The sequence below is a fragment of the Rattus norvegicus genome, chromosome 4 (genome assembly GCF_036323735.1).
Source record: "Rattus norvegicus strain BN/NHsdMcwi chromosome 4, GRCr8, whole genome shotgun sequence".
NCBI classification, from domain to species: Eukaryota; Metazoa; Chordata; class Mammalia; order Rodentia; family Muridae; genus Rattus; species Rattus norvegicus.
In genome coordinates, this window is record NC_086022.1 from 85,828,614 (window position 1) to 85,843,286 (window position 14,673).

General features: G+C 45.5%; 1 protein-coding gene across 7 annotated transcripts in view; it reads left to right on the plus strand.

Annotated features, from left to right (window-relative positions):
- The first annotated feature begins 1,731 nt into the window (after window positions 1-1,731).
- Window positions 1,732-14,673, plus strand: part of Ghrhr (growth hormone releasing hormone receptor) — a 32,783-nt gene continuing 19,841 nt past the window's right edge. For 2 of the 7 annotated variants that reach the window (XM_063285593.1, XM_063285597.1), the window contains exons 1-2: window positions 1,732-2,065; window positions 2,596-2,708. The gene's annotated coding sequence lies outside the window, so the exon portion shown is untranslated. Of the gene's footprint in view, window positions 2,066-2,595; window positions 2,709-4,630; window positions 6,345-7,866; window positions 7,965-14,673 lie in introns of those variants that run through there. The other 5 variants (XM_063285594.1, XM_063285596.1, XM_063285595.1 and 2 more) reach the window with 5 other exon arrangements.

Here is a 14,673-nt window from a genome sequence, read left to right on the forward strand (position 1 = left end):
CCATTGCTCTCCTTGTAGCTTCCTGGCTGGGCACAGGGAGAGGCTACCACCTATCTGCAGCTGTAGGCCACGTGGCTGCACTTGTTTTGTTAGTTTGAGATAGAGTCTCCAGGTTGACGTTCCTATGTCCCTAAGGATGATGTTGAACTTCTGATCTTCCATTTCTAGTCTCCATTTTAAAAATAATTCTGTAGATCTTTCTTGTAGGAGAACAAATTTAATTCATAGAGTTGTCCATTCATAAAGGTTAAGGGTCAAAGTGTATATGCACATGTACTTGTGCAGGTGAATTGGGATAACTTTTGTCTGTTTACTCTGTTTTAATTTGTCCTTCTGTCTGTCCAGAGACCTTTCCCTGGAAGCCCAGTTTAATCCTTGAGGCTCAGGCCTCTAGGAGTTTGCAGCTTAGTCCAGGACCAAGATGACCACACAAGCAGAGACCACAAGAGTATCTTCTGCCCCCAGTGACTCTATGAATGGTTGTCGTTTGCTTTGCCTACCTCCATGCTGTTGTACACATTTAACTAGCTTGGCTTGGGTTTTCAGGGGACTAGCAAGTACAGATTTTAAAATAAGCTGGTAAATAAATGAGAGACTCATAATGTCTGCAATTATGATATCATAGGCAAGGGGAGAAACACTCTGCATATGAGTCTAATCCAGAGGGTGGAGATAGGAACCCAACGAATTAATAATGGGGGACAAAGTCCTCCAGAATTGGAGCCCATACTGGGTGCAGTCTCTGATAATCTGGAAGAGGCTAGTGTGTCCTGATAACCTTAATAATATGGACTTCTTTATTTTTTTAAATTTAGTGTATACCGTTTATAATTCAACTCACATGGAAAACTGAAACCAAAGAAAGCAGTAAAATTTGTTTAGATTAATTTTAAAATTGATGGGTGGCATTCATGCTTTTGAGTTGTTAATACATCTCATGTGTCATTTTGGGGTGTGTGTGTGTGTGTGTGTGTGTGTGTGTGTGTGTGTGTGTGTGTGTGAGCATGTGATCAGTTCCCTGCAGAGGGCTGCTGGGCCCTCATGTGGAATGCCCACATTGAACCTGAGCTGACTATGGAATCCACTGGAGGGCTACATCTGCACAGATAGGCCCTGTCAACCTCACACCCTTGTGCTCATTTATTTGAACTCCACGGATACCTTTCTTTTACTTGCGTTTTAAACAACATGAGGGCAGCCACAGGGTAGCCCTCACTTCCGAATAGAGTCACTCAGTGTTAATGTGCATAGCAAGCAAGGCAAGCCCCTGGGTGCCTTCGTCAGGTCATGTGACATCAATGTCCCTATCCACCTTCTTTGTAGATGTGTTGTCTGAACCTATCTCTGTCCCTCACTAACATTTTACTCCCCTCTCGGGATTTCTTTCACTGAGAAATAGAATACTAAATGCTAAATTTGCTAAGAATACCAGTGATCTGTGTCTTTGTTCAATGTGTTTCCTCATCTGACAATCTATACTGAAGAAGGTATGTCCCACTCAAACCAGGTTTGGGAGGCAGGTCCAGCAGGCAACATAGCATGAGCAGGGGCCTGACTTGCACACTGCCTTGGAGTCAGCATCCAGGATGTGTTTCTCCTGTATCCAGCACGTTCACCTGTATGTGTCCCATTTCGAGCAGGGCTTTCCAGGGCCTCCTTGACCTGTTCCTTTTGCCCTCCTGCCTCTCTCTGCAGAATCTCTATTTTTCTATCTTCTATCATTCTGCAAACCCAAAGAGCCTTCTCCTTGCAGATTCCTAGGCCCTGAGATGAAATGACTGCTCAACTGTTCGTGAAGTTTCCAGAATCATTGATGTGCTTGGACTGTGGCCGATGGCCCAGGGCACTGACCACGCGAGACGGACTCCAAGAATTGCACAGCTGCCAGTGGCCTCCTGAGCATCGAGGGGCAGCGCATCTGCCTCCAGGAATGTAGGGCTCAGAGACACGGGACCAGAAATCCTCAGGGAGGCTGTGGCTTTGCTTCCAGAAGATCCTGAGAGCTCCAGTGTCCACTTCTTGCCATCCTTCTGTATGAGTGGGAAACCAACCCAGGCCACCCTTGGTGAGATCTTCGGAAGAAAAAAAATCCTCTAATGTTAGGTTTGAAAGCAACTATGAAGTCTTCGGGATTTCACCCATGGGGGGCTTTTCCATCTAGTGCTGACCCGGCTGTCTGGCCATCTCTGGGGAATGCAGGCCAACATTTCACCTAGGGAGCTATGGTACCCAGTAACCTCCATCTCTGTGTTGCCTCTGCCTAGCTGGGGTACCCTGGCAGTCCCCTTTCCATCTCAGGTCCCCTGAAATACAGCACTGAGAAGAAGGCTGGAAACGAGTCAGCAGCAGAACCCCTTAGTATTTTGGCCAAAGAAATAAGGCCCAGTCCAGACAGCTGCCTTCAAGTGCCCGCCTATCATTCCACATCCCCTGAAGTGTAACCAGAGGGGAACAGCATCTTCCCTCCTCAACCCCAGAGCCCAACACTTATAGAAGCTGCTGGAGGGTTGTGTTCTATTTGCAAAGTCCTGTCCTCTCGACCTTCCCACCTCCTCTCCCTGCCTGGAGGCTAATAATCTGTTTCTGATCTCCTAGGGGGCAGGTCCTGGGACTTCTTGGAGCAGATGAGCCTTTATCCATGCGACAGAACAGGAGGTACCTACTGACACCCATGTCCTAGGATAGACACATCTGTATGTGGGTGCGAGGTAAGAGCTGAGGGTGATAGGAGAAACTAAGGTCAATGGGAGGGGTTCTGGTCCAACTCAACTAAGCCTCAGTGGCCTAGAACCTTTCCACTGCCCTGAGTTAACCTTGGCTTTCTCTTCAGGCTAATGTCTGCAGTGGTGATTTGAGCCTTTTACTCCTTACCTCTCTTTCTCAAAGGCCTTCAGGCCTTCTCATCCTCTGCACAGACATGTAGTGGTTGAGCCAATCAACATATCTTCTGTTGTACCTAGACTGCATCCTCCCAGCCCTGCCCGTCCACCTTCGGCTGTTTGAGTCCCCGGGGATATGGGGACAGTCATTGAAAAATGGAGCAAGGGCCATGGGAACTGCACACAGGGTTTGGGGGCTCAGAGTGGAGTCTGGGCCTGGATGCTGGGGATCCCTGACTGAAGCTCAGAGTGGTGAGCGGAGGGGCCTCCAACGGTCCAGCAGCATTGGGCATTGCACAAGAACTTTATCAACACGCTGCCACGTTTGATACTGACGAATGAGCTGAGAGTGAGGAATTTTGTACTTAGGACATCTGAGAAATCCCTAAGTGTCAGGCACTATTCTGGCTGCCAGGTATTAAACTAAAGGGGTAACGTTTGCATTTCATGAAGAACAAATCAGAGAAGTTAGGCAATGAGCCCAGGGATCTTAGAAAAGGCAGACTGAGCTATGGAGCCAAGCTGGGGAGCTCTGAGATGAAGTTCTTTCCACATCTGCATGCTGGTTGGGCAGAAAGGCAGATGGTTGTGCATGTCAAGGCAGCTCACTTCCTGTTCTGAGCTTCCTTTTCCTTCACTGACGTCAAGGCTGTTGGCTAAGCAGCAAATACCTCCTGGACACTGATAGAGATTGAAATTTTACAGGAGACCAGCTGTCCACTTTTGAGCAAGGTCTAGGGTTCTTCAGCATCCACAGGAAGGCACGCACAGCTTCCCAACAGAAGGGACACACCACAGCATCCCTGAACTCCAAATGCCCCGAGCCCCTCCCAGGTCCCCCGAACTGGGTTATCAGGGGAAGCAGCTGAAGCTGTGGACAAACAGGCAGGGCAGGCAGGGACACAGGGACATGTGGTTTATAAATAAGGGTGGGCAGGACAAAGACAAATCAGGTAGGAGGTGGGAAGGGGAGCTGCAGAGAGAAGCAGAGGGCCTTAGGTCTCTACCCCACCTCGGATTCACACCCCCTCCCCAAGGAGCAGGCTCCATTTCAGGTCAGAACTGACTGTCATCTTTCCCCCCAACCCCCACACACCAGCCCCAGGCCCAGAATCTCTGAAGGAAGCCCAAGGGGCAAAGTCCTGGCCCAACCCCATATCCTCCCAGAGGGATTAGGGCTGCTTTCCTTCTCAAAGTCTTCCAGGCTCTCTGAACCACACCAGGACACACTCTAGGTTTGTAAATGGAAGGAGGGGCTCTTCAGCACCAGGTACTCAGGAAAAGGAGGGAGCTAATGAATGTGGTGTGTGTGTGTGTGTGTGTGTGTGTGGGTGCGTGCGTGCACGCGCGCGTGCGCGCGCGTGTGCCCATGTGTTGGCTCTCTCTCTCTCAAGTTTCACCCCTCTTGCTGGAGACACTGTGACCATCTCAATTTTTGCCTCTTTCAGCTTTCCCAAGGCACTTCAATTATTTATTTCATTAAAAAAATTTCATTAATAAAAATCCTAGCCCTTTTGAGGGGAGGTAGGAGAATTAGGAATTCAAAGTCAACCATGGTGAGTTTGTTGCCATCCTAGGCAACATGAGACAGATTCAGACAGGCTGGCTTAGAATCTGGGATCTGCTACCAGCCATTTGATCTTCCATGATCACTGTGCCTCAGTTTCTCCGTCCACACAATGGGTCCCACCTTAAGAGGTCATTGTGGGCTTACACTCCGACACTACAGTGCTAAAACTCATCTTCCTTAGTTCCCCAGATCTACAGCTGCAGTTCTCTTCCAACTGCACATTCAAGACTGGATGAATTCCAAGTGGGGTCAGAGTCACTGTTTCCCCAGGCAACGATTTCCCCCAAGTGGGGCTGGGGCTATAATGTAGAGTGGAGAAAGAAGAGGAAAATCAGAGTCAAAGAAGAAATTGGTAAGGGCTTGGCCTGGAGGTGCCCCGTTCTGTAGATTCCTCTTCCACTATCTACTCATGGCTCTAAGCCTGTACCCAGGGGCACTGGCTTGAGCCTGAGTCCTGTGTGACTCAGGGCTGTGTGACCCTGGACAGGTCTGCCAGCTTCTCTGGTTCTCAGTGTCTCCACCCAGAAAGAAAACCAGGGAATGGATTCCAATCCTGCGTCAGCCTGAGGGACCTGTGCTTTTCCTGACATGCCGGGGAGTCAGGGCCAAGCTGGAATTTAGCCTGTACCCCTTCTTGTTCCTTCTCTGCTGGGGCTTGGGGGTTCTTCCCTCAGGAGGCTCCCATAGTGCTCTGAGGACCCTACTCCCTGTGTTTTTTAAAGCTACTTTGCAATGCCTGCTTTACCACCACTTACAGAGCACCAGGTGCCTCACTTTCTCCTGCAAACTCAAGGCAATTATTTACACAGGGCACATGTAAGGAACAGCTGGGCCTGTCCAAGCCACAGGAGTCCCTGCTCCACGGAGGAGGGCAAAGTCTGGGGAGAAGTTGGAAGTTTATAAAAGAATGAGTTACCCATGTACGCATCAAAGCACTCTTCCGCTAGAGGAAAACAAAGTGACACTTGTTCCCACATTGCCTGGCCTGGCGGGAGGCCAGCGCTTCTCCTTACCCTTGCCTCTCACACCTACCTCGTCCCTCACCTCCACCCCTCAGCAGTTGCCCTGACTAGATACCAGAGGGGCCAGACTGCTTCTGGTAGAAAAGGAAAGGAACAGCCAGGAAATGAACTGGGGTCTGGGCAGGGTGGCATTGAGTGGGCAGAGCCAAGGACAGATAAAAATGTAGCATGGTCCTTTCACCTCCTCTGGGGAAACTAGAATTCTTGTCCTTTGTGCCCTCCTCACTTCTCTGAGGTAACTCTGGCCACTGAATGCCCAGGATATGAACCCTAGAAACACATACCATAGAAGTTCCAGTCTAGCCTTTACCTTCACCCCAACTTTGACCCTTAATTCTAAGACAGAGGACACCCTAAACTCTGGACAGAAATGGTTCTGAGAGTGACCAGTGAAGGCTGGGTCACCACAGGAATCAGGAGAGAGTGGCCAGTGTCTACAGAGCTATGACTAAGAAAGGGCTGAGGATGTGGAATCTGCCTTAGGGCCTGAGGTGCCAGGGCCCCTGCTTTTTCTAGACCAGCGGTTTTCGACCTTCCAAATGCTGCAACCCTTTAATACAGTTCCTCATGTTTTGGCGACCCCCAACCACAACGTTATTTTTGTTGCTACTTCATAACTAATTTTTCTACTTGTGAATTATAATGTAAATATCTGATACCCAGTCCTTGTGACCCACAGACTGAGAACCAGTGTTCTAGACTGTTTCCTTTCTCTGGAAGGAGGACAGCATGAGAGAATAGCTAGGGATTATGGTTATTCTGGTCTTACTCGGAGTACACCCTGTGAGCTGCACCAAAAAGCCACTGAGCCAAATATCCGGAAGCAGCTGACTCCCTGAGGCTGTTCATATCTAAACCGCCATCCCAGCCTGGGTAAGTGTGTGGGACCCTTGAGGATTGGTTGGGAAGCTGGATTGGTCTGTAGCTAGAAGTTGATGTAGTTACTCAGGCTCACCACTAGGGGTGGTGGATGCAGGCGGGACTAGAAAGTCTCAGCGTAGCTTTGCAAAGACCAGGCTGCTCTGCGAGCCAGGAAGAAGGAAAATGCCCACTATCAAGAAGTCCACCTGTTTATGGGATGGGTAGAAAGACTTCACCCTGTTATCTTCGCTACTCACCCAGTGTGGTAGAAAAGCCCTACCATTTGCTACTGCCACAGTTTAAATGTAATTGTGTATGTAATGTCCAGATAAATTCTTGAAAACGAGAATATTGGAGTAAAAGATAATGCTTGTTTTGGCGATTTACCCACATTACAGCACTTCGTGCTCTGTCCCTGGGAACATATAGACACTCACACAGACACTTTTACATATAAACTGGTTTTTTTTTTCTTAAAAAAAACCCCCTATTTCTGTACTTTGTTTTTCCCTTAAAACCTATGTATTTAATGATATTTATTGAGTGGATTTTACCCACTGTGCATTACCATAATCGTGATCGCTGGACCATCCCTAGCATCCCCAAATCTTCCCCTCCCAGCTCTTCACTCTCCGTTTATATCTCTCCCTCTGTGCACTGGCTACCTGTCTGCTTCTCTGCTGCTTCAGTTTTGTTTTTACCCGGGAGGAATTATACCGAGTCTGACTCCTTCCATTGAGCAGAGCACCCTTGAAGTTTATCTCTGTGCTGTGGAAAAGCTATGTCCCCTCCCCCACTTCTTTTTAAATTCTCAAGTAGTATTTCTTAGCATGCGTATACCACATGGACTCCCACCAGCAGTAGGTATCTGGAGTCTTCCAGGTTTGAACTGTAATGGTCAAAGGTCTCTGTGTATTCGAATACAAGTATGATTCAGTTTTTGTTTCTCTTCTCCTGGAAGGAAGATGATTGACTCATATAAGTGTTTGTCTTTATTCTTAACTGCTAGCATGTTTCCTAGATATGCTCTCTTTTGCATTCCAGAACTGTAGATGCTCTCGCCTTTGCCGATGTGTGCACTTGCACGCACTTATGCCTCTATGCACAGTTAGCTTTTTTAGTTTGGTATGGAGTGGCATGTCATAGTGAATTTCATATTCCCTTAATGTCCAGTGATGCTTAATATCTTAAAGTGTTCTTACTTGCTATTCATAGTTTCTCGAACTGTTAAGAACCTGTTTGCTTCCTTATCATTAAGTGGCAGGTGGTTTTTTTTATGAAATGTATGCTTTAGAAATGTTTCCTCCCAGCAGATTTCATTTTTGTCTTCTTAGGTAGGTGGGAAGGATGTTAGGCTTAAAACCCATTGCAGACATCACGCTGAGTTCTGCTAATGGTAAACCTCATACAGCCACAGTGCAGTGATCAAAAAAAAAGTGTAAGAATCAGAATTAACACCACGTTGCAAATAACCACACATTTTCTCAAGACCAAGATTCAATTATATCTCCCTGTTCTGCTATAATCTGTGTAGGTCCAGCACTGTCAGCATCCGACACGAGACTGGGCTTGGAGAACATGACGCACATTCTCATTACATAACACTAAGTTGCACCTAGCTTCTCCCTGGAGGTCAGTACTTGGAATGTTCCAGACTGATGGCTTTCTCTACTCCTAAGTTGCCATTCTCCCACTTCATATCTGATGCACATCTGGGAAAGACACTTGGAGACCAGACAAATGTCCCGTTCTTCCTACACTTTTGCGGTTGGTGATGGTTTGCTGGCAGTGACTGCTCCTGTATGGTTCTAAAGGGAGCTACCTTTGCTGACTGAATCCTTCTCTGTCACCTACTTACAGCACTGAGAGGGTATTCGCTCTTCTCTTTAGATGGTAATTCAATAACCCACTCTTTATTTGAGGGTTTACCTGCTCACGCCCTGTTCTGGGAGCTCTGCCAGGCTTGGTGCTGGTCCTGTGATGCCTAGGTTTTCTCCCCAGTTATATCTCTTCCCCCTCATGACTACTTTGTCTGTTTCTGGCACCAGGAGAGGTTCCTCCGGGCCTATCCCTAATCATTTATGATGTAGGCCCCATGTCTTTAGGACCTAGGACCTATACTGTAGGTGGTATTTAAATGTATTTCAGTTCTAGTCTGGTGCTAGTTGTTGTGGAAATATTGCCACTTCTGTGACATCAAAGGCCGGAAGTAGGACATTTGTGAACATGCATATGTACACACATATGTTTATAGATTGACAAATTTGTATATTGATAATCTATTGATCTGTCAATCAATAATCCATCATATCGTCTACTAAAAAGGAAGCTGGATTTTACACTAATACTGTGATTCTGGTTCAGCACAAACTGTTGGCTCCTCTTTACCTTCCTGGCTTCTTAACTATAATGTTTGTTCCACCATGCAATGCCCATTGTTGGCTCACATCCTGGTGAAAAGCGAACTGACAGAGATGAGTATATGTACAGTTCTATTTTTTGTCTTTAGCTTCATAGCATCAGATGAAAATACTTAGACCATATTCTCTCTTTCCATCCACTACAGTCATACATCTGTGATCCCACCAAGTTAATTTGTCACAGACTGCTCTCATCTGGAAGCCCTTAACATTCCAGTTGGATTTTTATAATTTAAACAATAAGACGGGGCCTGTAAGGTGCACAGAATAATACCTCTAACACCACACTACCACACAGGAATTCTTTTGTGCCGTCCCCCTTCTAAATCTTGCGTTCCAGGTGTGATGGGTTATCCAGGACTTGCTGTAGTAGGAGAACTAGACTCTGATGATGCCAAGTGGCCTTGGTTTCTGTTGCTTATGTTTTTGAGGTTGCTTCTGGCCATCTGGTTATCTCTAGTGCTACCTGCCCTTGCTGTCTCTGACTGGAACTTTTCCTCTTGTGATCCTGGTTGTGTCAGAACTCCTCAGAGTCCAGCTGTCTTGTGATCCTGTGATTTTGGCATCCTGTGATCCTGAGATCCTGGGTGTGTCAGAGATCCTGGGGGTCTAGCTGCTTCTGGGATTCTGAAATCCTGGTGTGACAAAGCTCCTGAGATCCTGTTGTAACAGCCATCCTGGGAATCAAACTTTTTCAGGGTGTTGCAGGCATGCCTGGGGAGCAAGAGCACTGGGTTTGCTCCGGGTACAGGTATACGCTGGAAGAAACCTGTGACTCTAGATGACAGTGTTAGGGTTCCCCTTATTCCTGTGGGGATCCCAGTTATGCTGAATGTTAGCAATAATATTGTGGCCTCAACTGTGATCTTGAGTGTGTCAGAGGTCCAGTGGTCCTGGTTGTGTCCCATCTTGGGAGTTGAGCTTCCTCTGTGATCCTGGGTGTTTCAGAGCCCCTGGAAGTCGGGCTCCCTCTGTGTGTTGTAAGAGTGGATTCAGAGCCAGTACCCCAGGTCTACTCAGGGTCCAGGTTCAGACCGTGAGGAACTCCTGCCACTGGCTGAGTGGGAGTTTCTCTGTCGCTGGATCCTGAGGGACCCAGTTACTTCTGGTGTTGGGACAGCTGTTGTGGCCTCCTCACCTCTGATTCTGGGCATGTTAGAGTACCTGGGAGTCGGGCTTCCACTGGGTGTTGTGGGAGTGGGTGCAGAGCCCTTAAAAGCTATTTTTAAAAAAGATGTATCATATATATATATATATATATATATATATATATATATATATATATATATATCTTTCTTCAGACATACCAGAACAGGGCATGGGATACCATTACAGATGGTTGTGAGCCACCATGTGGTTGCTGGTAATTGAACTCAGGACCTCTGAAAAAGCAGTCAATGCTCTTAACTGCTGAGCCATCTCTCTAACCCCTTGATGTCCTCTTTTAATCCAACTTTATTTTGTTATGTTATTTAAAAAACACCTGAGTCCAATTGGTGTATCTGTACTCACAATGGGTATAGGGTTACCCACTGGGTCATTTTCAACCTCTTCCTGGGTTGTAAACACTACAGAGAGTGACTGTCTCTTCCTCAGTAGCCATCAACTGCCAATAGATCCACTGATGGGGGCAGGGCCTTGGGGACCCTGCCATCATTCTCACTGAAATTTTCATTGGTTTGCTACCATGCAACCAACCACAGCTACTGTGAGTTAATGCATACAGAATCCATATCAAGACCAGAACTCAGTACTTCACAGCTCCCCTTCCCATCTACCAGCTCTTATATTCTTCCTTCCCTCTTCCATGATGTTCCCTGAGCTGTCGAAGGTGGGAAGTTGATACAGATGACCCATCCACAGCTGGGCACTTAGTATTATTTATACTCAGAATTTCAAGCATCTATAAATCAATGAATTAACTTCTATCTACTGCAAAAGGAGCTCCTCTGACAAAAGTTAAGCAGCACAAATGTATGGCCATAAATATTAATTTTTAGAAAACAATTTGATAATGTGATCAAAACAACAATGATAGGGATCCCCAGTCATGGGCATTTGACAAGGCTTATAGTACTAGACACAAAATCCATACTGTGGAGTAGGCCTCACAGCCAATCAGACAGTAGTTGGTTACACCCAGAATGCCATGCCACTATTGTACCAGTGGGCACGTTTGGTTAGCAGGTCAGTGCTGTATCACAAAGGCTCTGGTGCTGGGCAAGATCATTGATGCCTTTTCTTCCCTGGAGACTGCACAGCACCATCTGTCACTCTATAAGCTTGTCAGCAGGGAGAAGGGGTCCTGATCAGTTCCAGGTCACATTCTCTTTGTCCTGCCTTCAAAGCGAGTGGCATCTTCAGCAATAGGTGTTATCATCTCTTTGTGGTGGGAAACCAAGAGTAATGGCAGTTACCTAGTGTTGTTTTGACTGCCTCTGGGACCTCCTGACCAACAACTCACAAGGAGGCATCCCATACCCAATACAGATTTTCTGTTAATAACCTTTATATTCTGAGATTAGCATTGTCCATCCATGATGGTACTTCTATTCAAAGTCTTTTAAAAATATATTGTCATTTAAAAAAATTTGCAGCATTTTCAATAATAAAGTTTAAAATAAATTACAATATATATCATATATGTTTTAAATTAGTTTATAAACAACTGGATTTCTGGCAGTGTCGGTGCTCTAATCTGGACCATGGCGACGTGTTAGCTGTGGGCAGTGCAGCAGCTGCAGTGCCTCCTGGCCTTAGGGGCTGTGTCAAAGAGCAGATGAGATATCAGAGAGCCGTCGCTGATTGTGAAAAGCATAAGGAGAAGAACCCAGGGGTATGTGGAAGGTGTGAAGATATTTGGAATCCAGAGCTTCAGTAAGGACCTCATGGAGGTGGCAGACATTTTGGAGAAGACTGCCGAGTGCTTTTCAGAAGGAGCTGAACCTCAGGACCACAAGCTTACTCCGAAAAAAGCTTTCCAAGGGTTGACCCTTTTAGAAGCAAAGTTGAAAAGTATGTTTACCAAGCATGGTCTAGATCACCCATCCATGACAAATACGACCCTCATGAGCATGAACTCATCTGTCACGTGTCAGCAGGTGTTGGGGTGCAGCCTGGCACTGTGGCATTAGTTTGGCAGATGGCTACAAACTTCATGGCCACACCATTAGACTTGCACAAGTGGAAGTGGTGGTGGTGGTGGAGTCTCAGAAAAGGCTCTGAACAGGTCACTGGAACCAAACCCTTTCCCAGAGTCAGGCACCTATGTCTCCTTTTTTTTATTAAGCTGGTTTATATTATACATGAGGTCCTTTGTGTGCTCCATATCGGATTTAGTCACATTGGCTGTATCTCTACAGTGCCTTATTGGGTTTATGTGACCTGCTTGGTCTCATCAGGAGTCCTGCCAATTAGGCATTTGAACAATATGATGAGTGTCATGTGACCTTTATCAAAACAAAAATCATTTAAATTGGTACTCTGATGACTGAATCCAAAATCTTCTTACCTGTGTTTTCATATAATTGCTGGAATTAGTACAGCATCTTGCATCTTGTACTTTTTGGAAAACAGGAAATGGTGGGGATTGGTTTGACATTTAGGTACGTAGATAACAATGCCTTCCCTTTGTATAAAGTTAGACCATTTGGGTTGGCATGTAGAGAGACTTCCCAAGGCTCCTTTTTTATTTTACTTCTCATTCAGTTATCTCTTGTGCTTGTATTCCCTGCTAGGGCCACACATTGTTTCATAGCCACCCCTTTTGGAAAGGCTAAAGGGTCAGGACAGTCTTCCTTTTTTGTTGTTAGTAAGGCAAATATGTTTATCATTAAACTGGTCTCAAGTCTAAAAACAGGCAAGCCCTGGTTGCCTTGACAACACAACCAAATCCAAGCCTCCACACATCTCAGGTTGGAGAGATAGATTTTGGGGATTAGGCATGATGATTGTCAATTCAAAAATAAAAACAAAGTGTTAAGGTGGGAAAAATAAACTACTGAGTTTCCATGTAATTTCTTCATATATCCTCAGTTTTGGCTATACCTCAATTCTCTCCTGTCCCCAGCCTCCCCATCCCTACTTGGATCTTTAACCTCAAGTACATTCCCGCCTCCCCTTTCATGCCACGTATGTTCTGGTGTCTAGTGTTCTATGACAGAGTGAACATGGGTGTGTTGTATTTCTGTAGTAAGATATAATGCACTGGGTGTATGATATGCCAATAGCGATATGGCTGGATCACATTGTAGTTTGATATATAGTTTTTAGAGAAACTTCCATATTGATTTCTAATAATGGTCTATAAGGGTTCCTCTTTCTCCACACCCATGCCCAGTATTTGCTACCATTTGTATTCCTGATCCCAGACCCCTGTGATTACACCTAATCCACCAGCTATTTCTAGGAGCTTTCTGGTAAGTGCCTTGGATTTTCTACAAATTATGATGCCTACTAAAAGAAATTCAGAACAAAACAAACCACAAGAATTGCTTTATTTTTCCATCAACAGCTATAGTTCCTGATCTTCCTTTTGATACTGAACAGGGGTAGGGAAAGATGCTCTGTTCTTAGGGGGGAAGCATTAACCTTTTGTCATTTATCACACTAGCATTAGTGCTTAAAAGTTTTTATTTTTATGCATTAATTTATTGAGAGAATTGCACACATGAGTACTGCATTCACATCATTTCTCCTCTGCCATGCCCCACCCCAAGATTAATAGCTACAAATCAATGGTTGCTGAGAGAAGAATTCATCTTCTATAGGGATAAGAACCCTGAAAGATGATCCAATCCCAAGCAGCCCTAAACATATACACATGAATGACACTAAAATTGAACAAACTCTATTATAAATTTATATGTATATAGGTAATAATAATTAAAGAATAAAAGGCCATGACTTTGAGAAGGAGTGGGGGGCACACAGGAGACGTGTGAGAGAGAAGTCCACTACAGCATGGGGGATGACATGGGACAATTGCATGTCTGGAGGCCTCTATACAGCTTTGTTGGCAGCTCATCTCCTGGAATGTTCCGTCATCATCAATTATTAGCCCCTACATATCCTTGAGAAGGACACGGTGTTAAACAGATTCCCTGGTAGGTAGGCAGAGAGGGAGAGGGGCCAGGACTGGGAATAAAATTAGAAAATTTCAAAGATGGCTGACTTCTTCCTCGCCTTCCTGACTTAAGACAAAAGCCTGGCAGTTTAGAACAAAGGCCTTGTGGACTTTTCCTCCTACCTGGAGGTCCCCTGCTGGTGGAGTAGCTCAACAAGTTCAAAGCTGGATCAGGACACATTTTTTTTTGCAATAGATTTGGGTCAATCAGCTATACTGTCTGTCTTCAAATGCCTAAATTAGGGGAGGAAAGCCTTTTGTACTTTAAAAACTCTCAATCTTCAAGGAGACACTGGACTTTGACTCCAGAGTGCCCCTCTACTTTGTGGAGGGCCTTTCTGCCTTATAAAACAGCCTTTTTAAAAACAGCCCATTCTGTCTGTTCCTAATTTGCTGTGTTTGCAATTTTTCCAGCCGTAATCTGACATGCTTAAGAGTCTTCCTGCCCTTTAATTCTTTAACCAGTAGAGAAAACAAACCTGATCAAGACCCTTAGATAGAAAGATTTTTTGGGTAGGGCTTTGGGGGTCTAGTAAATTTCAGGATCTTCCTGAATCTTGTTAGATTCCTGAGCTGTGGCTTGTGTGTGCCAGTCTATTGGAGAACGTTTCCCCTCATATTTCGTCAGATTATGCAGGCTTTGTCTCAAGGAAGAATGGAAATATTATATATATTACTGAATTTTTCTGTTACCACATCATTCAGACTTACCTCATGTACCCCCATATGCCATAGCTTCTCCAGTTAGTCTGTGAGAGGGTCTTTGATTCCTTGTTTGAGTCCTTTTCAAGCAAGA